The following is a 17335-nucleotide window of genomic DNA, read 5'->3' as shown; positions in this document are numbered from 1 at the left end:
GGTCCTTCATCATATTATTCTTCCATTCCCTAGGGCTTTGGGCTCCTCTGCATTTAGTTGGCAGTTGGAGGAAGAGAGCATGGAGAAAGCATGTCACTTCCCAACCACCTCAGTTTGAAAGTGCTTCATGTCATTTCTGCCTATATTCCATTGGTGGGAATAGTCACATGGATATACCTAGGTAGAAGGGATGCTGGGAAATGTAGTCCCTGGCTGGGTACCAGCTTTCCAGGGAAAACCCTACACTCTGGAAAGAGCATGAATATTTGTTGAACTTGTCACCATTTGTTATATTTATAACGTATGGTGACAGGGGCGCCTGGGTGGCTCAATCAGTTGAGCGTCGGACTTCAGCTCAGGTCATGATCTCATGGTTCATGAGTTTGAGCCCCACGTCGGGCTCTGTGCTGACAGTTCAGAGCCTGGAGCCTGCTTCCGATTCTGTGTCTCCCTCTTTCTCTGCTCCTCCCCTGCTCACTCTCTGTCTGTCTGTCTCTCTCAAAGATAAATAAACACTAAAAAAATTATAATGTATGTGATATATATTTTCTTTACAAAATGGGATCATCCTATTAAGAGTTTTTAATTTTAGCGCCATTTTGTGAGCATTTGTGTCTTTAAATCTCTTTCAAAAATAAGAGTTTTAATGTCTACATATTATTCCCTGTTTTGATGTATCATAATTGATTTAACACTTTTCTATTATGGTACAGTTAGGCTTTCCTAGATTTTTATTATTCTGAATAGTGCTGCTATTATAAATGTCTTTGTGCATAAATCTTTGAGTATTCCTCTGATTATTTCCTCAGGGAAAATTCTTGGGAGTGAACTTGCTCAGTGTTAAGGCTGGCGATGCATATTACCAGATGGCCCTTCAGAAATGTGGACATATTTATACTCTTATCAGTAGTGTCTGAGGATTCTTATTTCAGAGCACTCTTGACTATCCATGGGCATTATAGTTGTTTCAGTTTTTACCAATTCGGTTGTTGAAAACCGTACTGCACTGTTTTAATTTGCAAGCTTTCCTTACAGTGGATTTGAACATTTTTTTTCATGAGGCCGTCAGTAATCTGTGTGTGTGTGTGTGTGTGTGTGTGTGTGAATTACCACTTTGAATCCTTTTTCGTTTTTATTTTGAAGTGTTCCATCTTCTTTTCAATCATTTATAAGAGATTTGTATGCAGCATGTATTAACTTGTCACGTTATAAATATTTTTATCTGGCTTCTCCTTCCCTTGATTTTTCTTTGTGACCTAATTTTTTAAGATTAAACTCTACAGTTGGAGCCCTGATGTGTAATATCGTATGCATTGAATCTGCCCGGTTAGCGGTACTTCTGAGATTAACAATATTTTAAAAAGCAAAGCAGATTCTTTTTTCTGACCCATCATATGGTTTGAATGTTCTCAATGTGAAATTTCAGTTATCTTGAAGTGAGGGGGTTTAAAGTAGTCATCAATAAAAAAATGGACTTGGGGCGCCTGGGTGGCTCAGTCGGTTGAGCGTCCGACTTCGGCTCAGGTCATGATCTCGCGGTTCGTGAGTTCGGGCCCCGCGTCGGGCTCTGTGCCGACAGCTCGGAGCCTGGAGCCTGCTTCGGATTCTGTGTCTCCCTCTCTCTCTGCCCCTTCCCTGCTCATGCTCTGCCTCTCTCTGTCTCTCAAAGATGTATAAATGTTAAAAAAATTTTTTTTTAAATAATAAATTTAAAAAATGGACTCAAGAAGAATTTGGGGCACTGGTTTCTTACCTGTGGAGATAGTGAGATCGCCTTCTTTATCTTCCTGGGATAGTTAGGAACAGCAGGGAGACAGGCTGATAGATGGTATCTGAGGACTCCATGGTTTAGCTAAGTGAGGAGTAGTGGGGTCTCAGAGGCCCTCTGGCTGTTTTTCACGTTAGATCTTATTTAAAACCCACGTGGTAGAGTGGCAGGGAGCCAAATTAGGGGTCAGGGAGCTGAGATGTCATCTCAGCTCTACCATTGACTGTGACCCTGAGCAAGTCACTTGTCCACTTGAGCCCTTAGTTTACCCATCAGCAGAACTTGAGAGATTGTTGTAGGTGATGTTGCAGGTACGTGAACCCCTGGGTTGTGCAGTGGAGTTCTCCACGATGCCTCCTTTATGTTCACTACCTTTTCTGACCTGTGTCAGGTAGGTCTGCGGGGAGTGGGAAGAAGGTGAGTCCCTTTGGCCTCCTGAGTGATTTATGAAAGAAATCAATCCAGTATATATCTGTTCCAGATATAATGTGATCTAAATGTGATGTTCACCTAATAAGATTAGATGAATCTAATATGGTTTTCCTCTAAAACACAAATACTGCACCACTTTTAATTGTAGTAGCCAAATTAAATTACTCGTCCCAAATTAGATTTCCAGCAAACTTAATTTGAACATGAGCTCAGGACTGCAGGCCCTGAGTAATTTTTTCAGATATAAAATAAATCAGTAGGATACTGGAGTTGTTCCTCTGGGCTCTTCAGTGGTTACCATAAAAGTGAATAGGTAAACATCTGGAGGAAGCTTGCAGAAATAGAGCTGAGACAGAAGCTCCAACCCTTTGACTTATCACTGAGTAATTTTCCCTTCCCATCACTTCCACCCTCACTGGTCTTGGAAGACAGGAAGCAAATAAAGACAGGTCCGGTAGTCACTTGTATCTTACTGCTTATGGTTGCCTTTCTTCTTTTTGTTCCTTGAGTGAGCCCTTTAATGTCTTGCCTGCTCAGGAGGACACTTGGTAGGAAGTGGCTCCCTGGGTGGTTTATGGAGCCACAGGGATTTGGTGAGGGACTAGAGACATTTATAACCTTGTATTAGCTATATTTTCTCTCATTTTATCAGATGACAGGTTAAATGAAAACCAACCCAGACTGTTTTCAGTCTGGGAGTAGGCGCTGACAGTAGGTGAGGCTTTATCCAGGGCTCAGATGAGGTGCCCAAGATCCAGTGTTTCTCCTTCAGTGTTGGTTCCTTTCCCAGGCATGATCTCCCTTTCTGGCCCCAGAATGACAGCCCACGGCTCCTGGGTCAGCCTGTTTTCTTGTTCACTTGTTTTTCTAAGGAAAAACCCTTAGTGGATCGACCAAAGGCGTGGAATTGAGTCTGGTTGCCCTTGGTTGACTCCATTTGGATTTTATGCTTCCCTAAATCAATACCACGTGGAGGGCATGGGACAGATTGACTGCCTGGGAGATTCAGGGGACTGTTGGAAAAATAGACGGGTTAGTGAAGCAGGGGAGGTACCTCCAAACCTCCATGACGCATTAATACAGAGCCTTCTTTTCCAAGCACTGCAGGCTTCCATTCTCTCCTTTGAAGTGTGGCCTACATTCTCCCCTTTGAAGTGTAAATGACCCTGAGAGGTAGATGGATATGTTCATGGATGAAGAGGTGAAGTTCACCGAGGGATCAACTTACCCAAGGCCTTTTCAATGATACAGCAAGGACCAGACTCGGTGTCTAATGAGTCTTCCATTTTTTTCCCCGGCATCATGCCTTCTTTCTACGAATCCCTCTCACCAACCCCTCCTCACTCTCCCAACACCAGCACAGGGTTCTTCATTAAATAGACAGTCAGTCAATAGTTGTTAACTTGTTATTGACTGACTAGTGTACCATCAGACCAAATGTGACCTTTCTGCTCATACTTTGTGAATATCATTATAGCAAAAGCCAATGTGGTCGATTCTCAGTCATTAATTTGTATATTGTCCCTGGTAATTCAGTTTTCTTTCCCTGAATTATGGGGTTCGTTTAACAGAAGGATGGAGATTGGATGGCTTAAGGATAGACATAAGAAAGGAGTCAAGGGGTGTGTGTGTGTGTGTGTGTGTGCGTGTGTGTGTGTGTGCGCGCGTGTGTGTGTGTGTGTGTGCGCACGCACGTGCAGCTATGCACATGGAACTGCAATTACAAAATTAAATATGTTTCCATTCAGCTGAAATTAGATTTGATGCCTATCTTTTCATTTCAATGTAAGTTACATTTGTGAAAGTTACCATTGGCAAGATCCTTATTTGCTCAAACCAAAGACCTGTGAATAGGTGTGCCATTTAGAAACATTTTTAGTAGTAACCATACATTTGCTTTTCATTTTTGAGAAAAAAACCACAGGTACCTATTGGCTTCTCCCTACTGGAAAAATCCTCCCTCATCAATATTTTGTCTCCGGTTTTACTTCTGCTGCTTCTGGGCAGCTTTATGGACTTTCTCCCGCTGTTTCTTTGTGCTGAAGGTCTGCATTCCACAGTTAACACTTCACCGTGGGTCCTGTGATACACTAATTGTTTCATTTGTATGGGTTTATCTCCTTGATCACTTGGTTAACAGTTTGAAGTCAGTGCTTGGTCTTACCACTTTCTTTGTGTTTTTTTTTTGTTTGTTTTTTGTTTTTGTTTTTGTTTGTTTTTTAATCCTCCACAGTACTCCCCTCCATGCTGAAGTCAAGTGGGTGATCATTTAGGGTTTGGTTCGGTGACTGGAGTAGGTGCCCCTCCTGAGCATTTCCATCTCACCCTCACTGTACTTACAGTGGTTTTGCAGTTGTCTGGTTATTATCTCTGTTCCTCCAGTACAGTTCATGGCACATATTAACGGCAAAGGAAATACGTGTTCCTTAATTGATTCTTGCCTTCCTATACCACCCTGCCTTCCCACCCCACCCCCCAACACTCCCCCACCCGAACCATAAGTTCTTGGAAGGCAGAGCCTACATCTTATTGTTCTTTGTGTTCTCTATAGTCCTTAAGCGTGTCTGTCCATAGTAAATGCTCAATTAATTCTTGTTGAGTGAGCAGATTTCATGGGTGGGTAGAAGCCAAGGATCGGTAGGTCCTCTCTAGGGACCTGCCTGGGGGAGAAACCAGCTCTGAGAAGGAAGGGGGTCATGGAGGCTGGATGGGGATGGTTTCCAGAGCTGGGTGTGCCAACTCCTCCTTCTTCTGATTTCCAAGTACAGACAAGGCACTTCCCTAATGGCACAGTGCTGTGTCCCCTCCTCGCCGGTGCCTGGTAAGCTCAATGCCTGAGAAGTGGTCGAGTAAAGGATGGTGGCTGTAATTCTAGCTTTTATTTCAACAATAAAGAATTCCCTCTTCTACCTGTACCTGAGCCCCTTCAGAAATCTTCATGGTTGAGATGGGAGGACACAAGCCAGGAGGCGCACATGATCACCTCCCCGTGTTGACATTTTCATCCTTCCCGTTGCCCTAGAGTCTGCTAATGAGCAATGACAGAGCCACAAAGGAGGGGGTGGCGAGCACCAACGGGTCAGCACCCCCTCAGCCTCCCTGAGTGGTGTTGGTTGGACCACTGGTTGGACCAACTCATCCCGGTTTGCCTGGGGCTGTCCCAGTGTTAGTACTGGAAGTCCTGAGTCCCGGGACACCCCTCGGTCCCTGGCAAACCAGGACAGTGGGTCGCTCCCTTCCTGCCCTGGCCAGCTCTTTCCCTGTTCCTTTTCCCTTTGCAAGGTCCTTAATTGGGCCCATTTCTTCTTCTTTCTGCCTTCTCCACTAACCTCTCCTAGCTCTTTCCAGCCAAGCCCTGAGCCCTGCTTGCATTTCTGCTATTAGAGGCCCTTCCAGACCAGTGTTCTGAGTCGCTGTGGGTTGACCAGAATTCTTGGAGTTAGACATCCTCCCAGGGGCTGCCTTCTCATCCTCTCTGGCCCTGCTTGGCTCCAAAACTCAACGAAGATGTGAAAGCTTCTGTCACATAGAGTCGAAACTCATCTGCATTCAGGAAGAGCCTGCCCTCTCTGGGGGAGGCCTTCTGCACACATGTGGCACTCGGTGGGCACAGCACCACGCTGTGCCTGGAAGGTAGGGCAGGGGAAGTGGCAGTGCTGGGGTAGCTGTGCCCACAGTTTCGTGTCGTTCACACCGAGGCCCATCTCCCTCATCCCAGACCCAGCCCTCAGCACCTGTCCTCTGGGCGCACTGTGGCTTACGGCTGTCAGCAAGGCCGACTGTAGCCTGCTGTCTTCTCTGAAGCTTCCTTCCCCACATTTACCTCTTTGTTCTCAGAATTCTTAATACACATAGAGTAAGTGCTACTCCATTAAGTGAGCCTAATTGTTTTCTTCCGCATTTCTCGCGTGTTAGTAGTTCTTCCTTGAAGGCAGACGTCTTATCTTGTTTCCTTTCCTTCCGCCTCATGGCACCTGGCCTTGTGCTGGGCCCACAGCTGGCCCTCACTTGGTACATAGCACTTTGATGGCACCTCGGTGATTTGTGGGTGACAGAGGGACGTGGAAGCTAGCAGGCTGGTGGTTCTCTGTGAGCCCCTGTATGCAGAGTAATGTCAGCAGCATGGAGCAGGAGGGTGGGAATACACGCTGCTCTGAGCCAGGCCCTGGGTCTTGGGTGGAATTCAGTTATCCCGACTTCCTCTTTAACACTGCCACAGGAGAATGAGGCTTCTTTAATGTGGAGTGAATTTTTAGTCACAAAACACTTCACTATGTATTAGGTTTTGCCTCACATTTCTGGAACATTCGACTGTAATTTAAAAATAATCACAGAGGATTAAACAATTCCGAGACTGCTTTACAGAGGCAGTCAAGTGGGTTTTGATTTTTATAGAGTTTTCCTTTTTTGAGTCATTCCCTTTTTGGAGGAGTTCAGAAGGAGGTGCTGTGCTGTCCCAGACCCTGTAGGCCTGATTCTGTTATTTGTCTCAGCATTGCTGATCCGTGAGTGAAAACGCAGCTCTGGCCCACCCCCATGAGGGTGGATATTTTGAACTTTTCACCAGTGCTAATAACCTCTTGCTTGGGTCTCCTGTAACCAACTGTGTGCTTCTGCGGTGTGTGTGTGTGTATGTGTGTGTGTATACGGTGTATTTGTTTTCAGATGTACGTAGCTTTAAAAATGTATACGAATAATATGTGGTCTTGGTAAAACATGTAGTAGGAAGTTAAAGCTGTCTTTACTTCTCTTTTTTAATTTTTTAAAAAGTTCATTTATCTATTTAGAGAGAGAGAGACTGCACACAAGCGGGGAAGGGGGGCATAGAGAAGGAGAGACAGAATTCCAGGCAGGCTCTGTGCCATCAGCACAGAGCCCGATGTGGGGCTTGAACCCATAAACTGTGAGATCACGACCTGAACTGAGATCAGGAGTTGGACACTCGGGGCGCCTGGGTGGCTCAGTCAGTTAAGCGACCGGCTTCAGCTCGGGTCATGATCTTACAGTTCATAGGTTCAAGCCCTGCGTTGGTCTCTGCGCTGACAGCTCAGAGCCTGGAGCCTGCTTCTGATTCTGTGTCTCCGTCTCTTTCTACCCCTCCCCCATTTGTGCTCCGTCTCTCTCTCTCACTCTCTCTCAAAACCAAAAAACATTAAAAAAGAGAGTTGAACACTTAACTGACTGTGCCACCCAGGCACCCCTTTACTTCTTTTTTTTAAATGTTTATTTATTTTGGGAGAGAGAGAGAGCACACCCATATGTGCAAGCAGGGAAGAACAGAGAAACAGGGAGAGAAAGAATCCTAAGCAGGCTCTGTGCTATTAGCACAGAGCCTGATGCAGGGATCAATCCCACAAACCATGAGATCATGACCTGAGCCAAAATCAAGAGTCAGATGTTTAACTGACTGAGCCACCCAGGCGCCCCAAGCTGTCTTTACTTCTTAGAAATAACCCCAGTGAACATTTTAATGTATATTTTTCCAGATTGTTTTTTGTGCACTCACACATATGTTCAGACACACACACATACACACAGTATGTATATTTACACAGATGGGATCATTTTATGTAAAATTTAGGGGCCTGTTTTCTTTTGCTTAACAATTTCTGAAAGACATTTTCTCTGTGTCCGTGAAGACTAATTTATCACTCACTCAGCAAACACTGAACTGAACGCCTACCATGTGTCCAGCATCGTGCAGGGTATTGGGGATATAACATTGAACAAAAGGGATAAAACTCCCTGCCCTTGGGGAACCAATAGTCTAGTGGGGTGGCTGGCAATAACAAAGTAATACAATATGTGGTGGGTTAGAAGGTGATAAATGCTATGGGAAAAAATGAGATCAGGAAGGTGAGTGGGAGTGAGGGGGATAAAGTGCATTTTGCAGTTTTAAACAGGGTGGTCGAGTGATGAGGAGGCCTTTGACCAACCCTGGGGCTGTAATGTTTAACACACAGTGTGCTCTACTCAGATGACTGCTGCGTTAGGTCTGCACTTGTGGCAGAAGGAGACACACTGTCAGAGCCTTAGGAGCTCTGGGCAGGGGTCCCTCTGATCTCTTGTGGTAGGAGATACAGACTTGAACACCCGTGCGTGGTCTTGCGTTGCTCATTATGGACAACAGTGACATGTTATTATAACATGTTCTTGTTTCCAAAGTTGCTTTTTGTCTGTTCTCCTGGCCCTGTTGCTTACTTTAGCTACACAATTTTGGGCAAATAGCCCACCCGTTCTGGGCCTCATGAAGGAAGTATGAGGATTGTTGTACAGTTTAAATGAGTTAATCCCGGCACATAGAACAGTGCTGGAAAGAGCTCCTACAAGAAGTTCAGCTGTTGTTATTACTACCTTTCATTTATTACTTGGGACAGTCCCGCGAGGAGGATGTTAGGCTCAGTTTAGAGATGAGGAAGCTGAGGCCCGGGGAGGTCGGTGGCACTAGTGAACAAGTTCAGGGTGCTAGGGGGTTGGTAGAGGGAGGTCTCACATCTCGGGCTTTAGGCCCTAGGCCCAGCTCCTGCCTACCTACCTTCCTCCAGGTGGGCACAGCTACTCCTGCTTTAGGCGGGTGCATAGAACACATGGCCGCAGATTCCATTCACTGCCTTCCTGATCGCTCTGTAGACTCCTTAGAAAAGAAGCAGCCTGGGTCCAGGGGGTGGGGGTGGAGGTCGGGTAGGGTTGGTAGAAGAGGGAGGAAGGACGGATATGGAGTTCCCACGGGGAGGAGCTTGAGGCTTGGCGGCTGTGCTCAGCATCCTCACCGTTGTCAATTTGGTGTCAACACACGTTCCCCGCCTTCTCCCCCGCCCGTCACCACACACACCAGCTTGTAAAGATCCCCCTTAAAGACTCAGGAACATGACAATTAGTGACTTCTCTAGTTTTAATTTTCTGACTTTGAGAAACACCCCTATCCTTGTGTCTGCGGTAGTTTGTTGAAGAACGGTACCACCGCAGACACAACCCAGCTCCGTAACTGTTATCACTTGCCTCCTTCCAGAAGGTATCCTGGTGGCAACCTCCCACCTCACCTGGCCCTAACCGGCCCTCAGGTGGCCCTTAGGACAACAGACTTTGAAGGACCTGTGAGTTCACAGAGTGGACTGGTGTCTAGAGTCATTTCTTCTCCGAGGTCAATACGCGCCCCCCCCCCCCCCATGACATAGACAACCCAGAGTAATGCAGCACTGGGCATACCTCCTGTCTAGTTCTCCGAAATGGAATGCAGAGCTTGCGTTACCATGGAAATCATAATATAAATGGTGGCTACGTGTAGGTAAAATAGCTCTATTGGTTTTATGCTGCAGGTACATTGTGAGTTCAGAAGGCTTTTGTGAACCTGAGAGTCTGAGAGTCCATCCATCGTTTTAAATACGGTTTCTGTGGCTACATGCTGTCAGGATTCTTAAGAAATCACTTTTAAGCAAACCTTCAGAGCAAGTTGTTTCTAACAGGGAAAGTGGCAGTTGGTCATTTATAGGATATTTTCTTACCGTCTGGTGGGGTTTCTCATATCCCAGGACTCCAGATGGAGTGTAAGCTCCTGGGAAGTCCTGTGGCAGATGGGATGGAATTGTGGCTCAACAGTAGCACGTTCAGAAACGGCGTCAGGGAGCTGGTGGGAGTCAGTGCGTGGTGAAGCTGCCAGATGCTGTAACAGAGTGGAGAATCCAGCAGGGGTGTGGTAACCGGGCATGAGGGGCATACCTGGGTACTGTACCACAGGAGGGGCTTCAACAGGGTGTTAGAGGATTGGGACAGCACTCCCAACTCGAAACCACATCATTTGGGTAACAGATGGAGAAACTGGGCCTGGAAAAGAGAAGACGAGGAAGGAATTTATAACCGTGTTTTATTATTTGAAGCACCATGATGTAGTTCCCCCCCCCCCCCCCCCCGCAAAGAGAACTGATAAGAGAGACGTTTCAGTAATTAAAGGAAGGAGTTTAACAGCCAAAACTTTTGAAGATAGGAAGGGTTACTTTAAAGGATAGTGAGTTCCCCGTCATTAGAGGTATGTAAGGAGAGGCTGGCTGGCTACTAGTGGAGGATACTATAGAGGAGATTTAAGCTCTGGATGAGTGATGAGACTAGACCTTGAAGGCCTTTGCTAGCCTAGAGTTTTTATGATTCTAGGGGATAGATGGAAAATAAATTTAATTTTCTGGGCTTCTTATTCAAGACTATTAATAGTGGCTCCTGGGGGCGCCTGGGTGGCTCAGTCAGTTAGGCGTCCGACTTTGGCTCAGGTCATGACCTTGCAGTCCATGAGTTTGAGCCCCGTGTCGGGCTCTTTGCTGACAGATCAGAGCCTAGAGCCTGCTTCCAACTCTGTGTCTCCCTCTCTCTCTGCTCCTCCCCTGCTCGCTTGCTCTCTCTCTCTCTCTCTCTCTCTCTCTCTCAAAAATAAATAAACATTAGAAAAAAAATAGTGGCTCCTGGAGCAAAGGTGAGAAGGATTTGGGCCTGGTTGAGTCTGGGCTCCTTGATTGATCAGCAGTGTCTCCCATGACAGGAGCCCAGGTTGCAGGATGGCCCAGTATTAGCCATCTCCTTTCCAGTGGAGATTGTCTAGTGGTGAACTTTGACCCAGGTCAAGCCAACCACCATGATTTGCTTGGGATTGGGGGTGGGGGGATTCTCAGGACCTGGACTTTGAGCTTTCAAACCAAGATGAATTGGTCACCTGAAGCGGAAGGGATAGTCATCAGCAACCGTGTCATTTGGCTTCCGTTTCTACTTGGTGCATCTTTATCTCCTCAGAGCACGAGTGTGGGACTCTGCCCTCAGTAGGAGCCCGGTAGACACATGGAGAATAAATGAGTTGGATGCAGTTCCTAGGAAATGGTTGCAGTATCCTTGCAATTAATTAATTTGTTTAATTAATTAAAGTGACTTCACCAATTATATGTGCAGGAGATTGCACATTTCATTAGGCTGAGCAGATGGCTTCACTAATAATTACCAAAGCCTGGGGTTGCAGGAGGGGGGATGTCAGCATAGGAATTGATATTGAACATTTTAAATGCTGTCCTTCCACAAACAAAGTTGAAACTCCTATCCCCATTGCATCCAAGATGGACTGAAGAACAGATCCTAGGTTTTCTTCTGGTACTGCCAACAGGTGTTGGTAACTCACTGTTTGTGACTGGTGATCATTTTGTAAATGAAGCAGCTGACCTTGGAAGGGGCGTGGGCTCCACGGCTCCGGAAGAGGGAGCCATGTCAGGGTTAGACTTGAGGCTTTGGCGTTGTTCAGACAGTTTAGCTAACCCACCAAATTTTGATAGGAAGCCAGATCTCCCCCAAAAACAGCAGGCGCCTCGTCTCCAAAGGGAATGTGCCTTCCTCTGTGTATTGTTTAAACCTTGCCCTGCCCTCACTCCTGCCCCTCCGTGGGGCCTTAGACTCTAAGGCAGACCCACGGACATGCCACAGAATAAAGACCCTGAGTGGATGCACGCACAGACCAAGCGGTACCAATGACTGAGGTATCACATAAGTGCATGGGTGTATTTTTGGAGTGTTCTCACTACGGTGATAAGGATGATTATTGGTAATTGACCGGACTGAGCATCCCCTCTGGGCCGGAAACTTCCTGCACTATTTGTAATCCTTGAAAGAATCCCGCAGGGCAGGTGTTAATTTACAGATGAGAAAACAGGCTTGTAGGTGTTAAGCGGGTATGCCTGGAATCACACCAAGCTAGGTTCAGACTCAGAACTTTCTGTCTATAAAGCCCCTTGTTCTTTCCAGCGCCTGCTCTGCTGGTAAATGATTTGGGGTCATGAAAGTCCCACACCTAAATCTGGAAGGATGTGAGGGGAAGCCACCAGGCTGAGCTTACCACTTTCACTCAGGGAGCCAGTCACCAACTGATGGGCTCTCGGCATCTTAGAACTGGCAGGGCCTTGGAGGAATGGCTTCTGAACAGTTTCCCAGCATCCATGGTCAAGTGCTTATTGCATAAAGATGAGCTCTAAAAGACCAGGCGGCTGGGCATGTTACGGAGGAGTGAGGTACTGGTTAGAGAAAGTTCCAGAAAGAAATCGATCATTTCAGGAGAATTTTCAGAATGTTAGTTTGATGTGATCTGATAAGAGAGTTTTCTTTTTTGCTCATATATATGGTTGGGGAAGGGTGACCCTCCTGAAGCTTCATGCCTGGTGTGTGAAGAAGAAACAAAGCCAAGAAAGGGGGGAAGAATGCCACTTGTAGAAGAACGGATAGATCAGTCTGTGTGCTGATGAATAGATGTTGACCATGACAGCAATATTCCTGTTTGGGGAAATTGAGCATTGCAGTTAGATTGCTTGACCTTCTGTAATGGTCCTGGTGAGCTCCCGTCCCTATCAAGGTCTGCCTCTCTGCCCCCCCAGGGTAATCTTGGGGTAATTATCCATTCCTTGATGCTTTCACTCCACACTCCTTATGAGCTAGAGCAGGAATGGGGTGGTGTGTCTGACTCACAAAAAATTGTGAATCATTCTTGAAATGAGGGAGCCCTGAAAACATGACTAATTTCTGTAGCATGTACAGGTAAGAAATGGCTGTTTGGTTGTGACTGGCAACTGCCATGTTATTTCTAATTTTGACTTGGTTACTGTTGTTTTGGGGATGGGATCAGACTTGGCCCTGGGGTGGGTGCAGTGTGGAAGGACAAAGTGCCATTTGGACACAGTTCCTGCCTTTGAGCATTTCACAACCTGAAGGAGGCCAAGGCATGTCAATAGTTGCAGAAAACATGTCTGTTGAACATATATATTAAGGAGTCAGCTGAAAGAAAGAAATCTTAAACTTAAGCAAGAGTAGAATATGTTTTGCCTGATCATATATCCAGTTAAGTGCTGGAGGGACACTCGGGGCCAGCCAGGTAGTGTCTGGATCATATCAGTCTAGGTTAAGAAGAGAACTAGGCTAGCTCGTAAATCGTGTTTCTGTTTACACATCTGTTCTCAGGAGTAGTTACTTATTCAAGGCCTTCTGTCTTTGTTGATCATGTCAGCCTGGATGAGTTAGCTGCGTCTTGTTACCTGCTACGAAATTCAAGATTTGTTAAAATATAAATACACCTGAGAAATACCCTTATACCCTTATTGGCTCATAATGATAACCCAAGATGTAAAGAAACATAATAATGGACTTTACTCCTTGTTCTTACAGCTTTGGGTAAAAATTTGTACCTCTGCTGAAGTTTCCAGAGATAAGAGGCTACTGTGTGGGGATCGAGGATTGGACATTCAAGCTTGGTGTTTCAAAAGTTGGCTTGCGCATTTGAGCCTGCTGTTTTCTACAATGAGTTGGGGGAAGAGGTTGTAACCCGGAAAATAATAAGGAAAATGGAGCAGTCTGGAGTCTGGTGTGGTGCAAAAACTAGATGGAAATAGTAAATAGACAAGGAGGGGAAGCTGATGAAAGGAGAGGAGCTTAGGATAGGAAAGACCACTGGTATGCTTCTGGCCATAAATAACAGTAACACATTTTCTCATAAAACAAGAAGTGAGGATGGAAGCAATGGTTACCTGTTGTGTATCCGGCAGTTCAGTGGTGATATCAAGGGTAGGAGATTTTTCAGTCTTTCTACTTGGCCCTCCTTGGTGTTTTGGCTTTCTGTCTCTGTGCTTCTTGTCTTGTTGGTTCCGTGAGTCCCATGTGGTCACTCCTAGCTGCAAGGGTAGCTGCCGAAGGATTACTTAGTTTTTCCAGCCTTAGTACTGGAGGTGGGCAAGAGGGATTAGGAATGGCTGGTGGGTTATCCAGCCAACTGTTGGGCATAGATCAGTTGAGAAAAATAAATAAAAACAGATGTGTGTTGAATCATCACCACAAAAAAACCAGATGCTCCCGGGAGTTGGCTTTGTGTGGGCTGTGAATGGTATGGAAGGGTCTCTTTTAGGTCCCATTCCAGCAGTGGGGCTGATCACTTCCAAAGTCTGTGTGTGACATCGAAGACTAGATTCTGGGAAAGTCGTCTTAAACCCTGCTGGGTGGGAATGGGGCATGGGAAGGGAGGAGACAAAGGGGCGCCATTTCCTAGCCCATAATACTCAGAAGCAAGATGGCTGCTTTTCAGAAGTTAATGGTTGGGCGCTTGTTAATTTTTCATAAATTCCATTTAACGAATGATGCATTTAATTTAGGACACTTGGCTTCTGGTAATAGTTCAAAGTCTGATAACATCTTTAGCACCATTTTGAATTTCATGCCTGTGTATGCACATACATGCACACGTGCACTCTGAGTTCACATTCCTATGGCCCAGATCACCTTTTCTTCTCAGTGCCTCACAGAATCCTAGTCTTGTCAGAACCCAGGTTCCCCTGCCCCCCAACTTTTTAGTTCCCTCTTTTATATCTGTGCCATATAGTAACCCTCCTTTCTGCACAGTGCTCAGCGGAGGGCAGTTCTCTGATACGTGGCTCTTGCTGCTTTGGGTCATTTGGGCATATCATTTTGGGCACAGCCACTTCCCCATAGCAGTGAGCCAGATGCCTTTGAACAAAAAGATATGAGCCTGCTGATGTCAATGCAACTCCTCACCCTTCCTCTAGTACTCTAGAGCAGGCCTTCGCAGAGTTTACCGTGCACACAGATCACCCAGGGATCTTGTGACAATGCAGATTCTGACTCGGGAGGTCTGGGATGGGCCCTGAGATTCTTCTGTATTTGTATTGGTTGTTGTCGTTGTTGTTGTTGCTGCTGCTGTTTTAAGTAGGCTCCATGCCCAGCGTGGAGCCCCAGTATGGGGCTTGAACTCATGACACTGAGATCAAGACCTGAGCTTGGATCAAGAGTCAGATGCTCAACTGACTGAGCCACCCGGGGGGCCCTGAGACTGTATTAATAAGCTCCTAAGTGATGGTGGTGCAGCTGGTCCAGGTAGCAGGGATGTCAACCACCAACCCTGGGGAGTTCTTCATAAATACCAATGCTGGGACCCCACCCCAGATCGGTTACATTAGTATCTCCGGGTGGCAGGCCTTGGGCATCAGTCCCTTTTAAAAGATCCATGGGTGATTTTAATATGCAGCCAGGTTGAGAACCACTGATCCGGCACTTGCCTATCTCCATCCTTTGGCTTATGCTGTCCTTCCTGCTTACGCCTTTCCCTCTTTCCACCTGTGAGGGTTCTATACATCCTTCAAGGTTCAGCTCAGAGACGTGTCTCCTTAGAGCCATTCTCCATCCCCACCAGGACACCAGTCTCCCTTTCCTCTGTGCTCTCTATCACATATACCTGACAGTATAGACATTCTGGCCTCTCCCAGCAGACCAGGCTGGCTTTGAGGATGGGGACCACAACCATTGATCTACAAGTGGGGACTCCGTAAGCAGGAGTGAATCAGCTTGTTCCTGGGCCCAGAGACAGACCACAGGGGCTTCCAGCCTGCTACAGTGAGTTTCTCCTGTGTCTCTGTGAGGAGCAGTAGAATTAGAGGTCGAACCCAGCTTTTCCAAGAGAAGTCTAAGTGGGAAGAGGTGCTTTGAATGTTGGAGATGGTCGCAGACATTGTAGTTCTTGGTCCACTGCCCTGGACTCTTGACCATCTGCCCACTGCCCTTCTCTGACCACCTCCCTCTCTGCTGGGCCTTGGGCAGCACCTCTACAGAAAGCGGAGAGACCAGGGCCCTTCCCAGGCTCCTCAGTGCTCACCATCCCACTGAGCAGCTCAGGATGCCTAAAGGGCGCATCAGTAGCTAGAGTTTCTCTGTCATCCTCCTACTTCCCTTCCTTCTCCCCCCTTACCAGATACACACTCCATTGCCCCCAAGGCCCCACTGTCCCCAGCTCACCTCCTTCAAGAAAGGAAACCATCACGTATTTTTCTTTTTTGGCATTTGCTAGGGCCTGCGCGCCACTGGGAAGGAAGCATGACCATCACCATACGCACAGCCTACGTGCAGAAAGGGTTTAATAAATACGACCTGCGTGGGCATGGAATACCATCTGCTGAGACAGGCAGTGTGGCTTCACCAAGCTGTGTGATACTTCGTGGCAGACCTGGAGTTTGACCCCTGGCTGCTGACCACCCGTCTGGGGTGCTGTGAATTTGCCCTGAGCCACACAAGCCGCTATTTCCTTGGGTCACGCTTCTCAGGCAGGTGTTGGGGATGAGGGTCTGATAGGAGTCATTCGCCCTACTCAGTTCTGTGCAGGTGTGATGTGAACCCCCAAAGGCAGAGGAGACACAGAACTTAGAATGGGGAAAGAGTGAAGATTCCTCCTTTGGAATCAGCTTTCTTGCAGATGATGGCTTGTTGACCCCAGCGCATCACCAGTAGGTGGAATAAGGCAGCTTACAGAAGATGTACTTCCTGGCAAGGGTGGGGAGGGATAGAAACGGGTGTTATGGCTCCAGATTCTGCTGGACCTCAGAGGCTATGGAAGGTAAAGGGCTCTGAAGGTGAAGGTGAAGGGCTCTGAAGATCCTCTCAAGACCCAGGGACAGGGCATGATGGTCAGGTTAGCAGGACAGCACAGAGAGAATGGGAGGCAAGAATGTGGTGCCCCCTGGGATCCTGCTTCTTTCTTCCTCTCCAGCTTCCCTCTCCTGTGTTTGTGCATTCATTCATTTGTTCATTCCTCATTCATTCGTATAAACGTTACTGTTTCCTGACTCTGGGGATATTGCAATGCAAAAACAGGCCCTCGTGGGGATTAGGCCTCCACTGTTGAATATAGCAGCCACTGGTAACACGTGGATATTTAGATTTCGGTTAATTAAAATTAAATGAATTCTTCAACTCAGTCCCCCAGTCACATTAGCCAGATTTTAAGAGCTCAGTAGCCACATGTGGCTCTGGCTACCACACTGGACAGCACAAATATAGAATCCTGCTATTGCACCAAGTCTTATGGGATGGTGCTGGCCTAGAATCTAGCCAGGGAGAAAAGCATTTATTAAAGTTAGCAGACGAGCGAATAATGTGGAGCCATGGAAAGCGATACGACGACCAAGTAGAGGGAGCCATGTCAGCTCTCCCTAGTTAGGGGAGCCGGAGTTTCCCTGAGGAAGTGAAGGTTGCGTTGGAGTTGGAGAGGAGAAACCCAGCATTAATGCATGGGAAAGTGCCTAGACATAGCACACCACTGGCATTCAGTCAGTGACTTGCCCTGTGCTCACG

General features: G+C 46.8%; 1 protein-coding gene and 1 long non-coding RNA gene across 17 annotated transcripts in view; one reads left to right on the top strand and one right to left on the bottom strand.

The window, feature by feature from the left end:
• Positions 1-17335, top strand: part of TRERF1 (transcriptional regulating factor 1) — a 208907-nt gene that overhangs the window by 98737 nt on the left and 92835 nt on the right. The window lies entirely within an intron of this gene.
• LOC123608380 lies at positions 9481-16510 on the bottom strand. Of its 2 annotated transcripts, XR_006717214.1 has the most exons (3): positions 16004-16510; positions 10896-13887; positions 9481-10021 (listed from the first exon to the last, which is right to left on the bottom strand). It is a non-coding gene; the product is annotated as an uncharacterized LOC123608380 (long non-coding RNA). The 2 variants fall into 2 exon arrangements; XR_006717213.1 differs by having other exon boundaries at positions 10896-16510.

The sequence above is a fragment of the Leopardus geoffroyi genome, chromosome B2, assembly GCF_018350155.1.
Source record: "Leopardus geoffroyi isolate Oge1 chromosome B2, O.geoffroyi_Oge1_pat1.0, whole genome shotgun sequence".
Classification (NCBI taxonomy): Eukaryota; Metazoa; Chordata; class Mammalia; order Carnivora; family Felidae; genus Leopardus; species Leopardus geoffroyi.
This window is presented reverse-complemented; position numbering and strand designations above follow the sequence as displayed.